The sequence below is a fragment of the Pseudophryne corroboree genome, chromosome 1, assembly GCF_028390025.1.
Source record: "Pseudophryne corroboree isolate aPseCor3 chromosome 1, aPseCor3.hap2, whole genome shotgun sequence".
Taxonomy (NCBI): Eukaryota; Metazoa; Chordata; class Amphibia; order Anura; family Myobatrachidae; genus Pseudophryne; species Pseudophryne corroboree.
The window spans coordinates 1,115,796,140-1,115,816,952 of record NC_086444.1 but is presented as its reverse complement, the minus strand read 5'-3'; positions in this window follow the sequence as shown (position 1 = coordinate 1,115,816,952).

Sequence of the window (20,813 nt, the reverse complement as noted above, 5' to 3'; positions counted from 1 at the left end):
GGATTGGAGAGTCAGGCTACACCGCAGGTGGAATGCTGGTGCGGGTCTCTATGGTGGAAGTCTTGAGACAGGAGCTGGAACCTGGAAGACAATCACAGGAGAGAGACAAACAGGAACTAGGTTTGACAACCAAAGCACTGACGCCTTCCTTGCTCAGGCACAGTGTATTTATACCTGCAGCAAGGAAGGGATTGGCTAGGCAATTATGCAGATTAACAATACTGACAACAGATTGGAGGAAATGATCAGCTGACAGAATCCAAGATGGCTGCGCCCATGCAGACACTTGGAGGGAAGTTTGGTTTGTAATCCATGTGGTAATGAAAACAGTAATGGCGGCGCCGGCCACTGGAGACAGGAGACGCCTGGCTGACAAGTGCACATCCAACCACGCGGACACAGCGGAGGCCGCGGCTGACGTAATCGCCACTCTGACACTCTGCATGCAGAAGCTCAGGGACGGCGGCGGAGGCCGCGGGAGACGCCATGCCAGATGTAATAAGGCGTTACTGTGACAGCGTCTCAGAGAGACAGGAGAGGATGCAGGAATGTGAACACTAGGACAACAGATGGGATCCGGTCCTGGAGCGCTGAGCCAGCCTTAGGAGGCATCTGATGGGTAAGAAATGGCGTCCAGATACCCGGATCGTGACACTGACATATTTAAAAAAAAAAATCATAGGTGGTCTGGGAAACATGAACTCTTAAAGGTCTTTGAGGGCCAACCTTGACAGCTTCTGAAACTAGTTATTATGTTTATATAAATTGTTAGGTACCTGTTGGTCCTCAGCTCATGACATGAACACTAGAGATGAGCGCCTGAAATTTTTCGGGTTTTGTGTTTTGGTTTTGGGTTCGGTTCCGCGGCCGTGTTTTGGGTTCGAACGCGTTTTGGCAAAACCTCACCGAATTTTTTTTGTCGGATTCGGGTGTGTTTTGGATTCGGGTGTTTTTTTCAAAAAACACTAAAAAACAGCTTAAATCATAGAATTTGGGGGTCATTTTGATCCCAAAGTATTATTAACCTCAAAAACCATAATTTACACTCATTTTCAGTCTATTCTGAATACCTCACACCTCACAATATTATTTTTAGTCCTAAAATTTGCACCGAGGTCGCTGTGTGAGTAAGATAAGCGACCCTAGTGGCCGACACAAACACCGGGCCCATCTAGGAGTGGCACTGCAGTGTCACGCAGGATGTCCCTTCCAAAAAACCCTCCCCAAACAGCACATGACGCAAAGAAAAAAAGAGGCGCAATGAGGTAGCTGTGTGAGTAAGATTAGCGACCCTAGTGGCCGACACAAACACCGGGCCCATCTAGGAGTGGCACTGCAGTGTCACGCAGGATGTCCCTTCCAAAAAACCCTCCCCAAACAGCACATGACGCAAAGAAAAAAAGAGGCGCAATGAGGTAGCTGTGTGAGTAAGATTAGCGACCCTAGTGGCCGACACAAACACCGGGCCCATCTAGGAGTGGCACTGCAGTGTCACGCAGGATGTCCCTTCCAAAAAACCCTCCCCAAACAGCACATGACGCAAAGAAAAAAAGAGGCGCAATGAGGTAGCTGTGTGAGTAAGATTAGCGACCCTAGTGGCCGACACAAACACCGGGCCCATCTAGGAGTGGCACTGCAGTGTCACGCAGGATGTCCCTTCCAAAAAACCCTCCCCAAACAGCACATGACGCAAAGAAAAAAAGAGGCGCAATGAGGTAGCTGTGTGAGTAAGATTAGCGACCCTAGTGGCCGACACAAACACCGGGCCCATCTAGGAGTGGCACTGCAGTGTCACGCAGGATGTCCCTTCCAAAAAACCCTCCCCAAACAGCACATGACGCAAAGAAAAAAAGAGGCGCAATGAGGTAGCTGTGTGAGTAAGATTAGCGACCCTAGTGGCCGACACAAACACCGGGCCCATCTAGGAGTGGCACTGCAGTGTCACGCAGGATGTCCCTTCCAAAAAACCCTCCCCAAACAGCACATGACGCAAAGAAAAAAAGAGGCGCAATGAGGTAGCTGTGTGAGTAAGATTAGCGACCCTAGTGGCCGACACAAACACCGGGCCCATCTAGGAGTGGCACTGCAGTGTCACGCAGGATGTCCCTTCCAAAAAACCCTCCCCAAACAGCACATGACGCAAAGAAAAAAAGAGGCGCAATGAGGTAGCTGTGTGAGTAAGATTAGCGACCCTAGTGGCCGACACAAACACCGGGCCCATCTAGGAGTGGCACTGCAGTGTCACGCAGGATGTCCCTTCCAAAAAACCCTCCCCAAACAGCACATGACGCAAAGAAAAAAAGAGGCGCAATGAGGTAGCTGACTGTGTGAGTAAGATTAGCGACCCTAGTGGCCGACACAAACACCGGGCCCATCTAGGAGTGGCACTGCAGTGTCACGCAGGATGTCCCTTCCAAAAAAACCCTCCCCAATCAGCACATGATGCAAAGAAAAAGAAAAGAAAAAAGAGGTGCAAGATGGAATTGTCCTTGGGCCCTCCCACCCACCCTTATGTTGTATAAACAAAACAGGACATGCACACTTTAACCAACCCATCATTTCAGTGACAGGGTCTGCCACACGACTGTGACTGATATGACGGGTTGGTTTGGACCCCCCCCAAAAAAGAAGCAATTAATCTCTCCTTGCACAAACTGGCTCTACAGAGGCAAGATGTCCACCTCATCTTCACCCTCCGATATATCACCGTGTACATCCCCCTCCTCACAGATTATCAATTCGTCCCCACTGGAATCCACCATCTCAGCTCCCTGTGTACTTTGTGGAGGCAATTGCTGCTGGTCAATGTCTCCGCGGAGGAATTGATTATAATTCATTTTAATGAACATCATCTTCTCCACATTTTCTGGATGTAACCTCGTACGCCGATTGCTGACAAGGTGAGCGGCGGCACTAAACACTCTTTCGGAGTACACACTTGTGGGAGGGCAACTTAGGTAGAATAAAGCCAGTTTGTGCAAGGGCCTCCAAATTGCCTCTTTTTTCTGCCAGTATAAGTACGGACTGTGTGACGTGCCTACTTGGATGCGGTCACTCATATAATCCTCCACCATTCTATCAATGTTGAGAGAATCATATGCAGTGACAGTAGACGACATGTCCGTAATCGTTGTCAGGTCCTTCAGTCCGGACCAGATGTCAGCATCAGTAGTCGCTCCAGACTGCCCTGCATCACCGCCAGCGGGTGGGCTCGGAATTCTGAGCCTTTTCCTCGCACCCCCAGTTGCGGGAGAATGTGAAGGAGGAGATGTTGACAGGTCGCGTTCCGCTTGACTTGACAATTTTGTCACCAGCAGGTCTTTCAACCCCAGCAGACCTGTGTCTGCCGGAAAGAGAGATCCAAGGTAGGCTTTAAATCTAGGATCGAGCACGGTGGCCAAAATGTAGTGCTCTGATTTCAACAGATTGACCACCCGTGAATCCTTGTTAAGCGAATTAAGGGCTGCATCCACAAGTCCCACATGCCTAGCGGAATCGCTCCCTTTTAGCTCCTTCTTCAATGCCTCCAGCTTCTTCTGCAAAAGCCTGATGAGGGGAATGACCTGACTCAGGCTGGCAGTGTCTGAACTGACTTCACGTGTGGCAAGTTCAAAGGGCATCAGAACCTTGCACAACGTTGAAATCATTCTCCACTGCACTTGAGACAGGTGCATTCCACCTACTATATCGTGCTCAATTGTATAGGCTTGAATGGCCTTTTGCTGCTCCTCCAACCTCTGAAGCATATAGAGGGTTGAATTCCACCTCGTTACCACTTCTTGCTTCAGATGATGGCAGGGCAGGTTCAGTAGTTTTTGGTGGTGCTCCAGTTTTCTGTACGTGGTGCCTGTACGCCGAAAGTGTCCCGCAATTCTTCTGGCCACCGACAGCATCTCTTGCACGCCCCTGTCGTTTTTTAAAAAATTCTGCAACTCCAAATTCAAGGTATGTGCAAAACATGGGACGTGCTGGAATTTGCCCATATTTAATGCACACACAATATTGCTGGCGTTGTCCGATGCCACAAATCCACAGGAGAGTCCAATTGGGGTAAGCCATTCCGCGATGATCTTCCTCAGTTGCCGTAAGAGGTTTTCAGCTGTGTGCGTATTCTGGAAAGCGGTGATACAAAGCGTAGCCTGCCTAGGAAAGAGTTGGCGTTTGCGAGATGCTGCTACTGGTGCCGCCGCTGCTGTTCTTGCGGCGGGAGTCCATACATCTACCCAGTGGGCTGTCACAGTCATATAGTCCTGACCCTGCCCTGCTCCACTTGTCCACATGTCCGTGGTTAAGTGGACATTGGGTACAACTGCATATTTTTTAGGAGACTGGTGAGTCTTTTTCTGACGTCCGTGTACATTCTCGGTATCGCCTGCCTAGAGAAGTGGAACCTAGATGGTATTTGGTAACGGGGGCACACTGCCTCAATAAATTGTCTAGTTCCCTGTGAACTAACGGCGGATACCGGACGCACGTCTAACACCAACATAGTTGTCAAGGACTCAGTTATCCGCTTTGCAGTAGGATGACTGCTGTGATATTTCATCTTCCTCGCAAAGGACTGTTGAACAGTCAATTGCTTACTGGAAGTAGTACAAGTGGGCTTACGACTTCCCCTCTGGGATGACCATCGACTCCCAGCGGCAACAACAGCAGCGCCAGCAGCAGTAGGCGTTACACGCAAGGATGCATCGGAGGAATCCCAGGCAGGAGAGGACTCGTCAGACTTGCCAGTGACATGGCCTGCAGGACTATTGGCATTCCTGGGGAAGGAGGAAATTGACACTGAGGGAGTTGGTGGGGTGGTTTGCGTGAGCTTGGTTACAAGAGGAAGGGATTTACTGGTCAGTGGACTGCTTCCGCTGTCACCCAAAGTTTTTGAACTTGTCACTGACTTATTATGAATGCGCTGCAGGTGACGTATAAGGGAGGATGTTCCGAGGTGGTTAACGTCCTTACCCCTACTTATTACAGCTTGACAAAGGGAACACACGGCTTGACACCTGTTGTCCGCATTTCTGGTGAAATACCTCCACACCGAAGAGCTGATTTTTTTGGTATTTTCACCTGGCATGTCAACGGCCATATTCCTCCCACGGACAACAGGTGTCTCCCCGGGTGCCTGACTTAAACAAACCACCTCACCATCAGAATCCTCCTGGTCAATTTCCTCCCCAGCGCCAGCAACACCCATATCCTCCTCATCCTGGTGTACTTCAACACTGACATCTTCAATCTGACTATCAGGAACTGGACTGCGGGTGCTCCTTCCAGCACTTGCAGGGGGCGTGCAAATGGTGGAAGGCGCATGCTCTTCACGTCCAGTGTTGGGAAGGTCAGGCATCGCAACCGACACAATTGGACTCTCCTTGTGGATTTGGGATTTCAAAGAACGCACAGTTCTTTGCGGTGCTTTTGCCAGCTTGAGTCTTTTCAGTTTTCTAGCGAGAGGCTGAGTGCTTCCATCCTCATGTGAAGCTGAACCACTAGCCATGAACATAGGCCAGGGCCTCAGCCGTTCCTTGCCACTCCGTGTGGTAAATGGCATATTGGCAAGTTTACGCTTCTCCTCCGACAATTTTATTTTAGGTTTTGGAGTCCTTTTTTTACTGATATTTGGTGTTTTGGTTTTGACATGCTCTGTACTATGCCATTGGGCATCGGCCTTGGCAGACGACGTTGCTGGCATTTCATCGTCTCGGCCATGACTAGTGGCAGCAGCTTCAGCACGAGGTGGAAGTGGATCTTGATCTTTCCCTAATTTTGGAACCTCAACATTTTTGTTCTCCATATTTTAATAGGCACAACTAAAAGGCACCTCAGGTAAACAATGGAGATGGATGGATTGGATACTAGTATACAATTATGGACGGGCTGCCGAGTGCCGACACAGAGGTAGCCACAGCCGTGAACTACCGCACTGTACTGTGTCTGCTGCTAATATATAGACTGGTTGATAAAGAGATAGTATACTCGTAACTAGTATGTATGTATAAAGAAAGAAAAAAAAACCACGGTTAGGTGGTATATACAATTATGGACGGGCTGCCGAGTGCCGACACAGAGGTAGCCACAGCCGTGAACTACCGCACTGTACTGTGTCTGCTGCTAATATATAGACTGGTTGATAAAGAGATAGTATACTCGTAACTAGTATGTATGTATAAAGAAAGAAAAAAAAAACACGGTTAGGTGGTATATACAATTATGGACGGGCTGCCGAGTGCCGACACAGAGGTAGCCACAGCCGTGAACTACCGCACTGTACTGTGTCTGCTGCTAATATATAGACTGGTTGATAAAGAGATAGTATACTCGTAACTAGTATGTATGTATAAAGAAAGAAAAAAAAAACACGGTTAGGTGGTATATACAATTATGGACGGGCTGCCGAGTGCCGACACAGAGGTAGCCACAGCCGTGAACTACCGCACTGTACTGTGTCTGCTGCTAATATATAGACTGGTTGATAAAGAGATAGTATACTCGTAACTAGTATGTATGTATAAAGAAAGAAAAAAAAACCACGGTTAGGTGGTATATACAATTATGGACGGGCTGCCGAGTGCCGACACAGAGGTAGCCACAGCCGTGAACTACCGCACTGTACTGTGTCTGCTGCTAATATATAGACTGGTTGATAAAGAGATAGTATACTCGTAACTAGTATGTATGTATAAAGAAAGAAAAAAAAACCACGGTTAGGTGGTATATACAATTATGGACGGGCTGCCGAGTGCCGACACAGAGGTAGCCACAGCCGTGAACTACCGCACTGTACTGTGTCTGCTGCTAATATAGACTGGTTGATAAAGAGATAGTATACTACTAATATTATATACTGGTGGTCAGGTCACTGGTCACTAGTCACACTGGCAGTGGCACTCCTGCAGCAAAAGTGTGCACTGTTTAATTTTAATATAATATTATGTACTCCTGGCTCCTGCTATAACCTATAACTGGCACTGCAGTAGTGCTCCCCAGTCTCCCCCACAATTATAAGCTGTGTGAGCTGAGCAGTCAGACAGATATATAATATATATAGATGATGCAGCACACTGGCCTGAGCCTGAGCAGTGCACACAGATATGGTATGTGACTGACTGAGTCACTGTGTGTATCGCTTTTTTCAGGCAGAGAACGGATATATTAAATAAACTGCACTGTGTGTCTGGTGGTCACTCACTATATAATATATTATGTACTCCTGGCTCCTGCTATAACCTATAACTGGCACTGCAGTAGTGCTCCCCAGTCTCCCCCACAATTATAAGCTGTGTGAGCTGAGCAGTCAGACAGATATATATAATATTATATATAGATAGATAATAGATGATGCAGCACACTGGCCTGAGCCTGAGCAGTGCACACAGATATGGTATGTGACTGAGTCACTGTGTGCTGTGTATCGCTTTTTTCAGGCAGAGAACGGATTATAAATAAAAGTGGTGGTCACTGGTCACTATCAGCAAAACTCTGCACTGTACACTACTGAGTACTCCTAATGCTCCCCAAAATTAGTAAATCAAGTGTCTCTCTAATCTATTCTAATTCTAAACGGAGAGGACGCCAGCCACGTCCTCTCCCTATCAATCTCAATGCACGTGTGAAAATGGCGGCGACGCGCGGCTCCTTATATAGAATCCGAGTCTCGCGATAGAATCCGAGCCTCGCGAGAATCCGACAGCGTCATGATGACGTTCGGGCGCGCTCGGGTTAACCGAGCAAGGCGGGAAGATCCGAGTCGCTCGGACCCGTGAAAAAAAACATGAAGTTCTGGCGGGTTCGGATTCAGAGAAACCGAACCCGCTCATCTCTAATGAACACTTAAAGCTGATGCCAATGATAATATTTCATGAACTTAATGCCACTTGTAAAGGTGCATTCACATTCACACTTGCCGAGAAAATGAGCGCCGTCGGCCCGGGAGGGGAAACACTAGGCGCGATGTCGTCTAGTGTGTATGGACCTTAAGGCCTAAACTGTATCACTTCACACCTCACTTTACAGTTTAGGCAAATGTTCCAATATGTAATTATTTCATAAGCGCTCTGGAGAAGCTGGTATTAGGATGACTCATATTGAGTGTGTATTACAACTTTAGCTTTAAAGCAGAGGTGCAGAGTGATATTGTGCTTTATTTTTAGTTTGCCATGGGACCCAGTAAATCCTGCTGAAGCCACTGTGAGAGTATACGGCCTTTGTCAGCCAATCTGGGTATGTTCTCCCATTGGTCTCCCTCTGCCTGACCTGATTATCTCACTTGGCCAATGCATTAACACGTGAGGCCATGTCATTTGTTTTCTTTATGCCGGCGTTGGGGAGGGGTACAAATAAGAGTACTTTACAGTGGAAATATTAACAATGCTCAAACAAAACATGATGAACTAGACCAATCAAATACAAAATACAGAAAAGATCCATATAATGTACAGTACAGGAATTTCCAAGTTAGGTTCCTCAATGACAGACTATTCATTTGACAGGTAATGGTTCTTTTTTCCCTGCCTAGATGTAAAACCAGATTTATCTCATCCAGCTGTCTCTCTATTTATTCTGTGCTCACTTCCCGTCATTCTGTCTGTCTTTCTAAATTATGTCACCCACTCCCCTCTCATGCACAGGAACATGTCTTGTCAGCAGATCCTCACCCATTTGTGGCAGTGTGGTAGCTGAACTTGATCTCCACCAGAATTAGGGTTATATTTACTAAGCTCTGGATGGAGATAAAGTGGAAAAGAGATAAAGGACCAACCAATCCACTTCTGACATTTTTCAAACCCAGCCTGTGACATGGCATTTGGGGGTCTATTCATGAAGCAGTGAAAAGAGTGGAGAAGTGAGCCTGTGGAGAAGTTGCCCATGGCAACCAATCAGCTGCTCTGTACAATTGTATAGTATGCAAATTATAAATGTTACTTCAATGCTGAATGGTTGCAATGGGCAACTTCTCCACTGGCTCACTTCTCCACACTTTTCACTGCTTCATGATAGACCCCTTGGACACTGATTGGCTGGTACTTTATCTCCGCCCACTTTATCTCCATACAAGGCAAAGAAAAGAGACCCCTCAGTTATCTCGTAGCAAAATCTTCTGAGGTTAAATGTTACTCACCTTTCAATATTGTATTGCAAAGAGCATTTACATAACCTTGTACGCTGGATAAGTATAATTCTATTTAGTCACTTCATTATTGTGACAGTGACAAGGTTTATTCAACACAGTGATATAAAATACAACACAACTTTAGTAAAGTAATCTGAGTTGGGGCCGTAACTAAAGCTGGGTACACACTGGCCGATATATCGGGCGTTCTATTGAATGGCTGATATATCGCGGGTCCGCCGGACAGTGTGTTCGAGCGATAGGTCTGTGAACTCCGTTGTTCACAGACTTATCGTGTCGGCCCTGCTGCCAAGATGACGGGCAATACAGTATATCGTTAGATTTATTGGCACGTCGGTGTGTGTGTGTGTGTGTGTGTGTGTGTGCGGGCAGTCAGCCGACCGCCCATACACAAGCTGTAGGAGCCAGCGGTGACTGACAGCTGAACTGGGCGGACGTGTCTAAATTCCTGCCCAGTCCCTGACGGATTGGGCAGTGTGAATGCACAGCACACTGCCCGGATTGGCTTTAGATATATCTGCAGATCAATTGATCTGCAGATATATCTTTAGGTGTGTACCCAGCATTAAGGCATGCGATTGGTGCCGTTGCTCAGGGCACAAGGCCCGGGAGGCGGGACCTTTGCTACCCCACGGCAACTGCATATGGCTTCCAGGGTGTTATGGCACCCTGCAAAAGCCAGTAGCACTGCTCTGGGCAGCTCCACAGGTTGCAGAGTTCTGTAATCAACAGAGCCTGCCGCACATACCCCTAGGTACTGTAAGACTTTATAACATCACGAGTTTAGGGGGAGGAGGGGCAGGCACACGAGCATTGCCGCCCTGTTACAGTGCTGATCTAAGTGCATAACTGACTCTAAGAAACATGGGGGGTCATTCCGAGTTGATCGCTCGCTAGCTGTTTTTAGCAGCCGTGCAAACGCTAAGCCGCTGCCCTCGGGGAGTGTATCTTAGCTTAGCAGAAGTGCGAACGAAAGGATCGCAGAGCGGCTACCAAAAAAAATTGTGCAGTTTCAGAGTAGCTCCAGACCTACTCAGCGCTTGCGATCACTTCAGACTGTTCAGTTCCGGATTTGACGTCACAAACACGCCCTGCATTCTCCCAGCCACGCCTGCATTTTTCCTGGCACGCCTGCGTTTTTTCGAACACTCCCTGAAAACGGTCGGTTGACACCCAGAAACTCCCTCTTCCTGTCAATCACTCTGTGGTCAGCAGTGCGACTGAAAAGCTTCGCTAGACCTTGTGTAAAAATACATCGGCCGTTGTGAAAGTACAGTGCGCACTGCGCCGCATACGCATGCGCAGAAGTGCCAGATTTTTCCTTAATCGCAGCGCAGCTAACATTTTTAGCTAGCGATCAACTCGGAATGACCCCCATGGTTCAAGCAAGGATCATTTGTGCCCCAGATATAGTGAAACAAACTGGGCTGCATTAAGTATTGAAGAATAAACACCACCGTTTACAGCACATACAGTACATAAATAAAACTATACTTAAGTATCTAAAGTTAAGGCCTGCTCCCCATAAAATGACACCACTAAAAGATGAGACTGCAGCAGTAAGGTACGGATTTCTTAAAAGGAGAAGACAGCCAACAACATAATTCATTTCCTTCGCAGACACACTGCATTATCCCTATGGAACACATACAGTAAAGGGCCAGATTAATACGAGCTAAACTTCAGACCTCAACATAAAAATAGGCCCATCATCATGACAGTATGGTGGTGGCAAGCCGCCCAGCTGGCCATTTGGCCATAAATCATAAGTATTCAAATTATGTATTTATTTTTCTCTCAATATTTGAGCTCATAGTGTACATGCACCAGCCACACCCACACAGCACTGGCCACACCCACACTTGGCATAGCTCCTCCCCCTCTCACAATAGGCCCATAATAATTTTATTCCGGCTATTGATGACGTGGAACGCGAGAGTTATTTCCGGTTCCGGCTATTGACGGCAGTGGCGCATGCGCTCCTTCGGGTGCGCGATGTTTAATGAGATGGACATCACCTGAGATCCCTAATGGAGGGCCTTTATAAACTGCCTTGTGGAGTAATGGGTCATGCTTCTGAAGAAGGACTTAACGTCCGATACGCGTTAAGCGTGACCCCTGTTTTATCCTGTTAGCTGACTCTGACACCAACGGACTTTACCATCTGCTTGGAGATCGACCCTGTATGCTGCTGGGCATCCGGAGAGCCTGTCTGCATCCCACATCGTTTACATCTGTGGTCCTGGGTCCCTCTTGGTGATATACCCGTTGTGCCAGTTTATGGAGTCTATATTGACATGCTGTTGTATTTTAACTTTTTTGTAAATTTAATCTGTGGTATTAAACCTGTGCGTGCTTTTAATCCGTACTACACTATGGTTTGCCATTTTTAGTACCTCTCATTATTCTCATTCATATTGGGAAGAGAGGTACTTTTTGTTTCAGGTTAATTAAGGATCTACCAGTCCTACCTGTGTCCTGTATGTGAAGGAAAAGATTTTTCCAGGAAATCACTATTCCATTTGGTCCATTATTGAGTATTATCATCCTATTAAGGGTGAATGTATTAATTTCATATCATTATGTCCGTCATGTCACACATGGGGTTAATATGGTAATTGGTGAGCGCTTCCTTTGTATGTGCACAATTTCTGCCTCCATGTACTTGTTTTGTTGATGTGTGGGATACACTTCTATTTTGCACACCGATAGCTGCTCACTAAGTTTTGTTGCGCATATACACCGATAACATCTGTTGCAATACTTTTAAAAACTAGGCTCCAAACAGCACATCATGCAAAGAAGAAAAAGAGGTGTAATGAGATAGCTGGATGCCTAAGCTGAGCGACATACATGTGCGGCACAAACACCTGGCCCATCTAGGAGTGGCACACAGTGGCTGAATGTCGAAGTGGCCCACAATTTTTCAGCCCACTGACAGCATCTCCTGCACACCCCTGTCATTTCTCAAAAAATTCTGCACCATCAAATTCATTGTATGTGCAAAACAAGGGACGTGCTGGAATTTGCCCATATGTAATACACACACAATGGGGGTCATTCCGAGTTGTTCGCTCGCAAGCTGCTTTTAGCAGCTTTACACACGCTAAGCCGCCGCCCTCTGGGAGTGAATCTTAGCTTATCAAAATTGCGAACGAAAGATTAGCAGAATTGCGAATAGACACTTCTTAGCAGTTTCTGAGTAGCTCCAGACTTACTCGCCATCTGCGATCAGTTCAGTCAGTTTCGTTCCTGGTTTGACGTCACAAACACACCCAGCGTTCGCCCAGACACTCCTCCGTTTCTCCAGCCACTCCCGCGTTTTTCCCAGAAACGGTAGCGTTTTTTCACACACACCCATAAAACGGCCAGTTTCCGCCCAGAAACACCCACTTACTGTCAATCACATTACGATCACCAGAACGAAGAAAAAACCTCGTAATGCCGTGAGTAAAATTCCTAACTGCATAGCAAATTTACTTGGCGCAGTCGCACTGCGGACATTGCGCATGCACATTAGCGACTAATCGCTCCTTTGCCCAAAAAAATTAACGAGCGAACAACTCGGAATCACCCCCAATGTTGGTGGCACAGGAGAGCGTACCCCTAAACCACACGGTTCTGGTATGAATGGTCGACCATGTTATGGTCGACAGTCATTAGGTCGACCACTATTGGTCGACATTGACATGGTCAACATGGACACATGGTCGACACATGAAAATGGTCGACACATGAAAAGGTCGACATGAGTTTTTTTACTTTTTTTTGTGTCGTTTTTTGCGTAAAGTGACTGGGAACCCCAATTAGTGCACCGCGTCCCCGCGCATGGCTCGCTTCGCTCGCCATGCTTCGGGCTTGGTGCCTTCGCTTCGCTCGGCACAGTTTACCATTCCAATCGTAGTCCACGTGGTTCGTAAAGTATGGAAAAGTTCCCCAAAAGAAAAAAAAGTTAAAAAAACTCATGTCGACCTTTTCATGTGTCGAACTTTCATGTGTCGACCATTTTCATGTGTCGACCATGTATCCATGTCAGTGTCGACCTAATGACTGTCCACCATAACATGGTCGACCATGTGAACGGATACCAAACCACACACACACACACACGGCAAAGCCTGTAAAAATAATTTGGATAATAATAACCCTTTTATTTGGAGTTATATAATAATATGCAGCACAGGCGAGCGTACCCCTACACCACACACACAGGGCAAATCCTTTAAAAATTATTAGGATAATAATAACCCTTTTATTTGGAGTTGGACTGGACTTATACGGCAGTGCCACTGGACTTATACGACAATACCCCTGAACTTATACGGCTGCACCACGGGACTGGACTTATGCGACAGTACCACTGGACTTATACGACAGTACCACTGGACTTATACGGCAGTACCCCTGGACTTATACGGCAGTACCCCTGGACTTATACGGCAGTACCCCTGGACTTATGGAAGCACAGGACACCACCAGTGGACTTATGGCAGCACAGGACACCACCAGTGGACTTATGGCAGCACAGGACACCACCAGTGGACTGATTTAGCACAACACAGCACCACTGCATTAGACTTATACAACAGCAGCACTGGACTTATGGCAGCACAGGACACCACCACTGGACTGATGCAGCACAAGACACCACCACAGGACTGATGCTACACAAGACAGCACTGGAATGACACATAAGAGCAGGTCACCACCCCACGCGCCACACCACTTTCCCTCACAGACACTGAGGAGACACGTCCTCTCGCTACACTCACCAGGAATGGAGTGAAAATGGCGGTGACGTGCGGCTCCTTATATGGAATCCAAAACCTGCGAGAATCTGACAGCAGGATGATGACGTTTTGCCTCGTTCTGGTTTCCGAGTCTGGCAGGAAGTCCCGAGCCGGACTCGGATCCGGGCTCAGGACATGATGTTCGGTAGGGTTCGGTTCTCAGAGAACCAAACCCGCTCATCTCTAGTTTGAACACACCACACCCAAATCTTACTCTCTCTGCACATGTTACATCTGCCCCCCCCCCCCCCTGCAGTGCACATGGTTTTGCCCATTAGAGGAAAATGTTGTTTTATAATCAACCTTCAATTAGGCCCTATGTACTGTAAATTGCTGATGAGCACTGTGTCATTTTTTTTGAACACTTATAGTGGCCTATTTATCAAAAAATATTTGCAGGTGTTTCTGGGTGTACCCACATAAAATGAAGTAACCCCATGATGTATCTAGGGAGGACAGCAGCAGATAGTGCTACGGTCCCCCATTTTCAACCACAAAAAGCAACCTCCGTTCTGTAGGTTTCTATTAGGGCTGCTTTATTGCCGACTTTTCCAAACTCCGGAATATGAAGCCAATGTAGCCTGGGCGCTATGCTCCACAATCATTACCCAGACTGCGTTAGCCCCAATAAATAGATAATTTAATAAATAGATCGATAAATACATATAAGGATCTTATTAGCTCAATATATTTATTCATTTTAACCTATAGGTGAATAGTTAATAAGGATAAACATTTTTTTAGAAGGTTTTAAGGAGCATATTTATCACAGTATTTTTCACCCCAATTCGAAATGTGAAAATTATACTTTCATGCAAATATAATTAAGGGCTTAATTCAGAGCTGATCCCTGTAACGGCAGCGATCGCAGCCTGAAGCCCATTGTCTTGTACGCATGCGCAGCGGCCGCACTGCACGTGCGCACACAGTGAGATGCGGAAGTATCTAACTGGTACCATCGCCCATGCCTGATTGACAAGACAGTAAGCCATGTTCAACCCTGATCGTTTACCGGGTCAAATTGCCGGGTCACTTGACCCTGGATATTTTTTTGGGAGCCGTTTCCACTGAGACCCGACCTGGGTAGACCAATCAATAACCCGGGTTATTTAGCCAGTGGAAATGCTGACATCTGGAATCACAGCTAACAGGGGCTAAACCTACTCGTCACGACACCAATAGAGTGGGAATAGAACCTGTAGCGAGCGCAGCGAACCACCAAGCCCACAAGGGTCTTCCTTATGCTCACCCTCCACCAGCATTCTGGGGGCGTGCGTTGCCCGCCGGGATCAAGGCCGCCGGCATACCATACCCAACGCAGAGAATGCTGCTGAGCAGAGGTGTATCTAGGGGTCTTAGCGACCCTGGCAAAGTGAAGGACTGGCATCCCCCCCCCTTCCCCCCCCATATTTGAAATAGGGAAGGCGCTTGTGTCATAAAAAGGGGTGGAGCCATTTAATAGTACCCCAATTCAAATTACACCACACAGAAGCAGCCCTGAAACGTCTGTGTATTTTTCATGTATTGAACATAAATTTGACTTCTACACTAAGTCTCTGGAGTTCCGCTTCTGTCAATCCCAGCAATGGGAGAACCATCATTGTATACACCTCACACTGAGGGCACCAGACCATCTATTTTGTTGAGTGTAGTGCCAGTCTGAATGTTTTTGATATATATACAGTGGTCGAAGTGTAAATTTTGAGTGGGGGTATGGAAAAGTGAAGGTTGCAATTATGTGCGCTGCGCTCTGGAAAAGGGGGCGTGGTCACTCAAAAGGGGGCGTGTCCTTCCATGTAGTTTGCCGCACCATATACTTCTTATGCACATTATGCACCACAATAGTAGGACCCCTTATACTATCTAGTGCTGGTGCCACTTTCACATTATAGCACACAGTATGAGCCGAAATTCACATTATACCATACGGTATGAGCCGAAATTCACATTATAGCACATAGAATGAGCCAAAATTCACATTTCTCTAACGTCCTAAGTGGATGCTGGGACTCCGTAAGGACCATGGGGAATAGCGGCTCCGCAGGAGACTGGGCACAAAAGTAAAAGCTTGAACTAGCTGGTGTGCACTGGCTCCTCCCCCTATGAACCTCCTCCAAGCCTCAGTTAGATTTTTGTGCCCGAACGAGAAGGGTGCATGCTAGGTGGCTCTCCTGAGCTGCTTAGAGTAAAAGTTTATTTTAGGTTTTTTATTTTCAGTGAGTCCTGCTGGCAACAGGCTCACTGCATCGTGGGACTAAGGGGAGAAGAAACGAACTCACCTGCGTGCAGAGTGGATTGGGTTTCTTAGGCTACTGGACATTAGCTCCAGAGGGACGATCACAGGTTCAGCCTGGATGGGTCCTGGAGCCGCGCCGCCGGCCCCCTTACAGAGCCAGAAGAACGAAGAGGTCCGGTGAAATCAACGGCAGAAGACGTTCCTGTCTTCAACTAAGGTAGCGCACAGCACTGCAGCTGTGCGCCATTGCTCTCAGCACACTTCACACTCCGGTCACTGAGGGTGCAGGGCGCTGGGGGGGAGCGCCCTGAGACGCAATAAAAACAGAAATACCTTAGGATGGCAAAAGAAATACATCACATATAGCTCATGGGCTATATGGATGTATTTAACCCCTGCCAGTTTTCCAGAAAAAAGCGGGAGATAAGGCCGTCGTGAAGGGGCGGAGCCTATCTCCTCAGCACACAAGCGCCATTTTCCCTCACAGTTCCGCTGGAAGGACGGCTCCCTGACTCTCCCCTGCAGTCCCTACAGAATCAGGGTAAAAACGAGAGAGGGGGGGCACTATTGGCAGCTAAATTATAAACAGCAGCTATAAAAGGGAGTAACACTTATATAAGGTTATCCCTATATATATATATATAGCGCTCTGGTGTGTGCTGGCAAACTCTCCCTCTGTCTCCCCAAAGGGCTAGTGGGGTCCTGTCCTCTATCAGAGCATTCCCTGTGTGTGTGCTGGGTGTCGGTACGATTGTGTCGACATGTATGAGGAGGAAAATGATGTGGAAGCAGAGCAATTGCCTGTATTAGTGATGTCACCCCCTAGGGAGTCGACACCTGACTGGATGGTTGTATTTAAAGAACTACGTGACAATGTCAGCACTTTACAAAAAACTGTTGACGACTTGAGACAGCCGACAAATCAATTAGTGCCTGTCCAGGCGTCTCAGACACCGTCAGGGGCGATAAAACGCCCGTTACCTCAGTGGGTCGACACAGACCCAGACACGGATACTGAGTCCAGTGTCGACGGTGAGGAGACAAACGTAATGTCCAGTAGGGCCACACGTTACATGATCACGGCAATGAAGGAGGCATTGAACATTTCTGACACTACAAGTACCACAAAGAAGGGTATTATGTGGGGAGTGAAAAAACTACCAGTAGCTTTTCCTGAGTCAGATAAATTAAATGAGGTGTGTGATAAAGCGTGGGTTTCCCCCGATAAAAAAGTGCTAATTTCTAATAAATTATTGGCACTATACCCTTTCCCGCCAGAGGTTAGGGCGCGTTGGGAAACACCCCCTAGAGTAGATAAAGCGCTCACACGTTTATCTAAACAAGTAGCGTTACCGTCTCCTGATACGGCCGCCCTCAAAGAACCAGCGGATAGAAGGCTGGAAAATATCCTGAAGGGTATATACACACATACTGGTGTTATACTGCGACCAGCAATCGCATCAGCCTGGATGTGCAGTGCTGGAGTTGCGTGGTCGGATTCCCTGACTGAAAATATTGATACCCTCGATAGGGACAGTATATTACTAACTATAGAGCATTTGAAGGATGCATTACTATATATGCGTGATGCACAGAGGGATATTTGCACCCTGGCATCAAGAGTGAGTGCTATGTCCATTTCTGCCAGAAGAGCGTTATGGACGCGACAGTGGTCAGGGGATGCGGATTCCAAACGACATATGGAAGTATTGCCGTTTAAAGGGGAGGAGTTATTTGGGGCCGGTCTATCGGACCTGGTGGCCACGGCAACGGCCGGAAAGTCCACCTTTTTACCCCAGGTCACCTCTCAGCAGAAAAAGACACCGTCTTTTCAAACTCAGTCCTTTCGTTCCCATAAGTACAGGCGGGCAAAAGGCCACTCATTTCTGCCCCGGGGCAGAGGAAGAGGAAAAAGACTGCACCAGGCGGCCTCTTCCCAGGAGCAGAAGCCCTCCTCTGCTTCTGCCAAGTCTTCAGCATGACGCTGGGGCTTTACAAGCGGACTCGGACACGGTGGGGGCCCGTCTCAAAAATTTCAACGCGCAGTGGGCTCACTCGCAAGTGGACCCCTGGATTCTGCAGGTAGTATCACAGGGGTACAAACTGGAATTCGAGACGTCTCCCCCTCGCCGGTTCCTGAAGTCTGCTCTACCAAAGTCTCCCTCCGACAGGGAGGCAGTTTTGGAAGCCATTCACAAGCTGTATTCCCAGCAGGTGATAATCAAGGTACCTCTCCTACAACAGGGAAAGGGGTATTATTCCACGCTGTTTGTGGTACCGAAGCCGGACGGCTCGGTGAGACCAATTTTAAATCTAAAATCCTTGAACATTTACATAAAGAGGTTCAAATTCAAGATGGAGTCACTCAGAGCAGTGATAGCAAACCTGGAAGAAGGGGACTATATGGTGTCTCTGGACATCAAAGATGCTTATCTCCACGTCCCAATCTACCCTTCTCACCAAGGGTACCTCAGGTTTGTAGTACAAAACTGTCATTATCAGTTTCAGATGCTGCCGTTTGGATTGTCCACGGCACCTCGGGTCTTTACCAAGGTAATGGCCGAAATGATGATTCTTCTTCGAAGAAAAGGCGTTTTAATTATCCCTTACTTGGACGATCTCCTGATAAGGGCAAGGTCCAGGGAACAGTTAGAAGTCGGAGTAGCACTATCTCAGTTAGTGTTACGTCAGCACGGGTGGGTTCTAAATATTCCAAAATCGCAGCTGATTCCAACGACACGTCTCCTGTTCCTAGGAATGATTCTGGACACAGTCCAGAAAAAGGTGTTTCTCCCAGAGGAGAAGGCCAGGGAGTTATCCGAGCTAGTCGGGAATCTCCTAAAACCAGGCCAGGTGTCAGTGCATCAGTGCACGAGGGTCCTGGGAAAAATGGTGGCTTCTTACGAAGCGATTCCATTCGGAAGATTCCATGCAAGAACGTTTCAGTGGGATCTTCTGGACAAATGGTCCGGATCGCATCTTCAGATGCATCAGCGGATAACCCTGTCGCCAAGGACAAGGGTGTCTCTTCTGTGGTGGCTGCAGAGTGCTCATCTACTAGAGGGCCGCAGATTCGGCATTCAGGATTGGATCCTGGTGACCACAGATGCCAGCCTGAGAGGCTGGGGAGCAGTCACACAGGGACAAAATTTCCAGGGCTTGTGGTCAAGCATGGAAACATCTCTTCATATAAACATTCTGGAACTAAGGGCCATTTACAATGCCCTAAGTCAAGCAAAACCCCTGCTTCAGGGTCAGGCGGTATTGATCCAATCGGACAACATCACGTCAGTCGCCCACGTAAACAGACAGGGCGGCACGAGAAGCAGGAGGGCGATGGCAGAAGCTGCAAGGATTCTTCGCTGGGCGGAGAATCATGTGATAGCACTGTCAGCAGTGTTCATTCCGGGAGTGGACAACTGGGAAGCGGACTTCCTCAGCAGACACGACCTTCACCCGGGGGAGTGGGGACTTCATCCAGAAGTCTTCCAAGAGATGGTAAACCGTTGGGAAAAACCAAAGGTGGACATGATGGCGTCCCGTCTCAACAAAAAAACTAGACAGATATTGCGCCAGGTCAAGGGACCCTCAGGCAAAAGCGGTGGACGCTCTGGTAACACCATGGGTGTACCAGTCAGTGTATGTGTTCCCTCCTCTGCCTCTCATACCAAAAGTACTGAGAATCATAAAAAGGAGAGGAGTAAGAACTATACTCGTGGTTCCGGATTGGCCAAGAAGGACTTGGTACCCGGAACTTCAAGAGATGCTCACGGAGGACCCGTGGCCTCTACCTCTAAGAAAGGACCTGCTCTAGCAGGGACCTTGTCTGTTCCAAGACTTACCGCGGCTGCGTTTGACGGCATGGCGGTTGAACGCCGGATCCTGAAGGAAAAAGGCATTCCAGAAGAAGTCATCCCTACCCTGATAAAGGCCAGGAAGGATGTAACCGCGAAACATTATCACCGCATTTGGCGAAAATATGTTGCGTGGTGTGAGGCCAAAGAGGCCCCTACAGAGGAATTTCAACTGGGTCGCTTCCTACATTTCCTGCAAACAGGACTGTCTATGGGCCTAAAATTAGGGTCCATTAAGGTTCAAATTTCGGCCCTGTCGATTTTCTTCCAAAAAGAACTGTCTTCAGTGCCTGAAGTCCAGACGTTTGTCAAAGGGGTACTGCATATACAGCCTCCTTTTGTGCCCCCGGTGGCACCTTGGGATCTCAATGTGGTTTTGGGGTTCCTAAAATCACATTGGTTTGAACCACTCACCACTGTGGAATTAAAATATCTCACATGGAAGGTGGTAATGCTGTTAGCCCTGGCTTCAGCCAGGCGTGTCTCAGAATTGGCGGCTTTATCTTATAAAAGCCCTTACCTGATTTTTCACACGGATAGGGCAGAATTGAGGACTCGTCCTCAATTTCTCCCAAAGGTGGTTTCAGCGTTTCACGTGAACCAGCCTATTGTGGTGCCTGCGGCTACTAGGGACTTGGAGGACTCCAAGTTACTGGACGTAGTCAGGGCCCTGAAAATATATATTTCCAGGACGGCTGGAGTCAGGAAATCTGACTCGCTGTTTATCCTGTATGCACCCAACAAGCTGGGTGCTCCTGCTTCTAAGCAGACGATTGCTCGTTGGATTTGTAGTACAATTCAGCTTG